Below are 6356 nucleotides of genomic sequence, written 5' to 3'. Positions count from 1 at the left end.
AGGTAACCATAGTCCTCAGAAATCTTACAGAGTTGAAAATTACAAGACAAAGATACCGGAAGGTAAAGGACATCAGGTAAAAAGAATGACATATACGGCGGAATTTCTGACAGCAACAGAACAATCCTGGAAGTGGAACGTCGTGAGGATAGATCAATTGTTGAGAGACATTATTTTGGACCAAAGTATTGGAAAAAAACACATAACCAGTGATTAACAGCAGCTCCCCGAGTAAGCATGAGCAACTTCCACAGAAAGAAAAGTAGAATGCACTCAGAAAATGTACACAACACAATCTCATACACATGCTAATTTAATAATAGGAAACACCAACCAAGAAGAAATTAATAATTTAATTAAGGCCAATTTTGTTTACTACAGGGCAGCTTCTTGAACGTAGTTTGAAACAGAAAAGTTTGTGTTCCTTACAAAAGAGAAAAAAAAACATCAGAAGCTAATTATATAATTATATAAGGGGCCTATTTTAATCGTGTAACCTCAACAAATTCAAACAGGCTGTCTGTCCAAGCACACGATGCTGCAGATTTATCAACGTACGTGTCCTGCTGCCTTCACATGTGATTAACTAAAAGGAGATGGTTTTCATTTTGCAGCCGTGAACAACAGATTTGATCAAAATCACTCATGTTCACTTACAGATCCATGCAGACTGCTTTACCGGCATTCCTGATTTTAACCACAAATAATCCTTTTTTTCTATAAATTTATTTTTTGAAGATTATTTCGGCATTTTAGGCCTTTATTTATGAAAGGATAGCTGAAGACATGAAAGGGGAAAGAGAGGGAATGGCATGCAGCAGCATTGAGGGGTAGACCTCTACATACATACATACATACATACATACATACATACATACATACATACATACATACATACATACATACATACATACATACATGGGCGCCTGCTTTACCGGGTGTGCTACCCAGGCGCACAACAAACATTACTTTTTGATGATGGCGATTTAAAAACATCTTCTGTTGGAGAGTGTTTAACTAAACTGGTTGACTTACATTTTCAGCATTTGTTATTGCTGCAAGTATTTGCTTTGGACAGAATCGTCCCACTGGCAGTGGAGTGACTGCACAGCAGAAACACACGTGGTCCGAGATGTGTATTCTCAACCCACTTTCCACAAAAGTACCAACAACTTCCTTTGTGCGGCCTCATTTTAATGAATCTCCTAACCCTGTAACCTGTTTGCGCCTCTCCTCTCCTTTATGGACCAATGATTCAGTTTGTACTGTACCGCCGACTGCAACTACGTCATAACTGTTTTCAGCAAAACATACGGAAAGCAAAAAAATAAAAATATACATGCTAAGTACTACATTTCAAATGAAATAAATGTCAGACTGACTGCCATGTGATTTAAATTCAAATTTAGAAAAGTTTTTAGAAATGTCTCTGATATATTGTCTCTAGAAGGGTATTATGGACCTTTTTCACAGCAGACATTTTAACTCATAGTAGGAAAAGCACATCTGAAATTGATAACCTTAACGATGGCTCAATTCCATCAAGTGTCCCTGTAAGCTGGTTCAGTGAGTCAGCATGCACAACACCAGGGCCTCTCCTAAGTGGAATGCAGCCATCATTAATGGTTTTAAATACACCTGTGCTTTTCCTACTATGACATGTGAACATGTCTGGCGTGAAAAAAGAATATTCAGCTTTTGTTTTTGTTAAGAAGGAAAAGAAAATTGCAATGCTATCAAATTGCTATAAATAAAAATTGCAATACAAATCGAATTGGCACCCATGTATCGTGATACACACCAGGTCTATTTTCAGACAGCCCGGCAGAAAGCGAAACAGCGAGAGCATCCCATCAATTTACCAAAACACCCTCTCCCATATCGTATGTCTCTTCTACAACACCATGGACGACACAAGATTCCTCTTGGAGATAGGAAAACACAATACACATCCCAGATCACAGAGAAGGAATGCATGGAGTTTAACTTTAGGAGTGCTTGGAGTGGAAGCGACATACTATCTAAATAACCACGTGATTGTTCTTTTAAGTACTTGTAAAAATCAAATCTGCCAGTTGGGCAGGCAGGACTCTTGATAAGAGACAAAGACAATGTTGAAATTCTATCCACAACTGTAACCTTCTTCCATATGTCACACTCCACCATATTAATGTTGTAATGTAATTAGAATGTGAATCCTATGACAGAGGGCAGAGAGAGGGCAGTCTAAAACACCTAAATAGTGAGGGAGAGGGGGAGAGACAGAGACATTTAGGGCTGCAGCTGACAATTGTTGTCATTGTTGATTAAGCTGTAGATTATTTTCTCAAATAATTGAGTTGTTAGGTCTATAAAATAAAAAATAAAAAAGGTAAAACATGTCAATCAGGGTTTCCCAAAAGCCCACAATGACGTCCTCAAAACGTCTTGTTTTGTCCACAACTCAAAGATATTCTGTTTACTGTCACTGTGGAGGGGAAGGAACCTGAACAAATTCACATTTAACAAGCTGGAATCAGAGAATTTGAACACTTCTTTCCTAAAAATAACCAAAAAAATATCCAAATAGTTGACGATTCATTTAATAGCTGACAACTAATCGATCAAACTCTGCAGCTGCACTGAAACTCCTCATTAAGGTGTTTCCATGATTCATTTCTACGCTGATTTGCTTCTTATTCTGATCATGACTGAAATAAGAGTCCATATAAATGGAGCTTCTATTAAAATACATATGACGTCACAGCAAAACAACTGGGCGATTAGATACAGACATGTTCAGAAAGCTCTAAATGACACCCGCATTCATCCAGCCCTCAGATGGACTCCAGTTTCCTTTAACTAAAGTTGGGCGTCCCTTTTCTTTAAAACTGTGGGTATCTCACTGAAGCCGTTTGTGTGAAAGGGAGGACTGTGTAAGATGAGATCAAATTTGAAACTTTATCAAACCCTCTGTGGAAATTAGATAAAGCAGATAAACAAACCTTACCTCACTCAGGCAAGTGGAAGGCAGGCCTAGCGTTTCGGTACGTACGCGCCTGGGGCCCGTGGGATATCCCCCCCCGCCTCCAGTGATGTCCTCCCCCGGTCAGAAAAGTGCTGTGAAACCCCGGCGTCATGATGCTGAGGTAGTGGAACTCGCTGTGTCAACGGGTGACTTGAGAAGTTTCCCTGATAGTAATAATAAGATAGAACAGACAGGAAAGAGAGACGAAGTGTGCAAAAGTGAAAGATGCTGAGTCAAAGGGTGGGGGCGCACTGAATGTTTTTAGTTGGGTGATGACGAGGCAAACAGGGTCGATACTGCTTTCTCATATATAGACTTTTTATTCTACGTGGGATCCTTAATAACATGGAAATGGAATTTGGTTGATCACTTCCTTTCTGCCAAATGTCAATCTCTCTACAGCTGGCAGCAGATTAGAGTCAGATGGAAATCAGATTTTATTTGGCTTAATTTTAAATTGTCAAACAAGTGTGACAATGTGGCACATTAGTACAGTTTAGGGCGGAGGGTGCCATGCAAGGGGCCAACCTGTTCACTAGGGGTGTTGAAATCCTTGCATCGATGCATGGCGACGCGGGCCTGGAAGATTCTCCATCAACGCAGCGACAGACCATAATCCATTGTTGCCTACTGATGTTACTTGTGGAGTTTCCGGTCGCTGCTTTTTTTGCCTTTTGTGTGTTGTCTGCTGTGGTCAGACTCGGCTACATTCATGTCTTTTTTTGAGAGCAAATACAAGAAAAAGGGAAGTTCATGTATATAGATCTGACTGCTTAATGACAATAGTGAGGAGGTGACGCATCGTAATGTAATGTAATATTGAGTCGATTCAAATCCTAATATATCGTAATTGAATTGGAAGAACAGTAAAGATTCACACGCGTACTGTGAACCAGGGATCAATCCACTAACCATCCATTTATCCGCTGACCGCTCTACCTTAGGTCAAATGCTAACAATGCTGAAATCCAAGATGACGCAATGCTACTAGGAAGCAGTCCTGTCTGGGCAGTAAGTTGGCTATTAGCGTCTATGTTTCTTTTGTTTATAGTCTGTATAAATCTGATGCTGAAATGTCCGGGTAATTAAATCCTGGGAGTTTGTCGGACCGATATTGTATGTTCCTTCGAGTTTGATGCTAAGCACAACTTGACGGAGATCATGGAGTGGACTAGACTGGACCCACGTAACTTACAGGTAACTCCGGTAAAATCTGGGAGCAATATATTTTGGATTCCATTTTCTTTCTTTCAACACTTTTCCTGTTGCGGTTAACCTGACAGATTATCCTGATTAAGTGCCCCTTGCAGTTTGACTTAAATCATATAGAGTTGTATGCGCTGTCATTTGGAAATATCTCATCACTCTCACATCTTGACCCTATATGCGAGCAATTGTTGGCCCCGAGCAAGTCAAGGCTTGATGTTCCGCCAGTCCCGGAAACGCGTCTCTCCGCTCTGCTATTTTAAGCTGCGGGGCGTTTGGACAGCCGGGCAGGATGTAAAACAGCAATATTATCCAGTCAAATTACCAAAAGACACACAACTAATATTGTATGTGTCTCTTCTGCAACACCGTGGACGATGGTGATCTTGGAGGTGGAAAAAAAGAATAGACATCAGATATTTTTTTAGAAAGCCAATGCTAAAGAAGGCATGGTGGTTTAACCGTAGGAGGGCCTGGAGCAGAAGGTATAATTAATAAACATGTGACTGTTCTGCAAGACGTAGCAAGACGCTCCGCCGCTCAGAACCCCCACGGTGTGGTGTGGCGCATGGCGGAACAAAATCGGAACGCAACCGGAATGCTGCACAGACGCACTCAGTGGAAAACGGGGGTTAGCGTCATCTTTGTTGTGACTATCATTGCCACTGTTCATCACACCCCCCACCAGCACCATCACACCCCGCCTACCATGAGCCTGGGTTTGTCAGAGGTTTCTTCCTCAAGGGACATTTTTCCTCACCACTCAAGGTTTTATCAACATTTGTTCATCATCCTTTCACCCTGTTGCCCTCTGGGAAGCGATACAGGTCCATGAAGGTCCGTAAATCCAGACTTAACAGCTTTTTCCCATGTGCCATAAAAGAACTAAACACTAACAACTAATAGTGCAATAGCAGTTTTTCTGCAAATTCAAATGTGCAATAGCTGACATTTTATCTTCTATATTTATTATGTTCTGTTTTTATTCTTTGTCTTTTGCCGGTATAATGGTTCTTGACATTTTATTTTTGTATCACTGAGGGTGAGCAGCAGAAGAATTTCATTGGACAGCTGCTGTCCAAAAACATATTCTACCACTCGAGGTCTCTTCCTAAAAGGGAGTATTTCCTCACCACCGTCGCACCAAATGCTTGAATTGTTGTGTCTTTGTATATTATAGTGTGTGGTCTAGACTTGCTCTATCTGTAAAGTGTCTTGAGATAACGCTTGTTATGATTTGATAATACAAATAAAATTGAAATTGAATTGTTTATTTTCTCCTTTTTGCCATTAGAACAGCTCTGGCTAAACGGACCATATTAGGTTTTATTTTAAAACGGAGTCATTTGATGTTTGACCTTAATGTTTATGATCTCTAAGAGTTGAAACTCACCGTTGGGTGTAGGTCAGTAGACATGATGCTGAATTCCACTTTCTACGAAGATTGTACGGTTGAGAACCGCCGACTGTAGGCTCTAAAAGGAGTCATTAGTTGTGTATGTCAGGATAAAAGACAGAGCACAGTTACTGCAGCCCATAGGGCCCGACGGGGGGCTTTGTTCCCATTTCCTGCTCCAGTCTTAAAGTTTGGCATTGCACGGAAACGGACGTAAAGATTCATGACTTCCCACCAAAGAGCCTGGTTTACTGCGGAGATAAACGGTGGAATATGACTCTGAATCTCTGCTGATGAATTTTTTTTTGCCTGAGCTGGCTTGTTTATGGTTGCTGTCGTCCATATCTTTGTCTTGGTTCCCTGTCTTTTCTTGAAGCCTAACCTTAACACAGGTGCAACAGGAGTGCGAGGGAGATGCCAATCAAGCCCAATGTGTACACACCCACAGAGTCTAATCAGGCAAAATAAGTGAAAACACATGTGGGTTGATGGCATGTAATGTCCTAAATACTTTTTTTTTCCCCAAAGAATCTCACAGTTTTACCACTGCAGTCATGTCTTATTAAATATTTTTTCCATGGGTTTTACTCCAATGGATAATCAAATATATGTTCCTGTTTTTTTTCCAGCTGGGGGAAATTGTTGTTAGATTTCATTTCATTGAATCTTGACTATAATAACTATCTTTTCCCATGCCAGGGGCGTGGCTAGAAGGGGGCATGGGTTGCCCCCCCCCCCCCCCCCCCC

The sequence above is a fragment of the Etheostoma spectabile genome, chromosome 6 (genome assembly GCF_008692095.1).
Source record: "Etheostoma spectabile isolate EspeVRDwgs_2016 chromosome 6, UIUC_Espe_1.0, whole genome shotgun sequence".
In the NCBI taxonomy this organism is placed as follows: domain Eukaryota; kingdom Metazoa; phylum Chordata; class Actinopteri; order Perciformes; family Percidae; genus Etheostoma; species Etheostoma spectabile.
The sequence above is the reverse complement of the archived record's forward strand: the minus strand, read 5'-3'. Positions refer to the sequence as shown.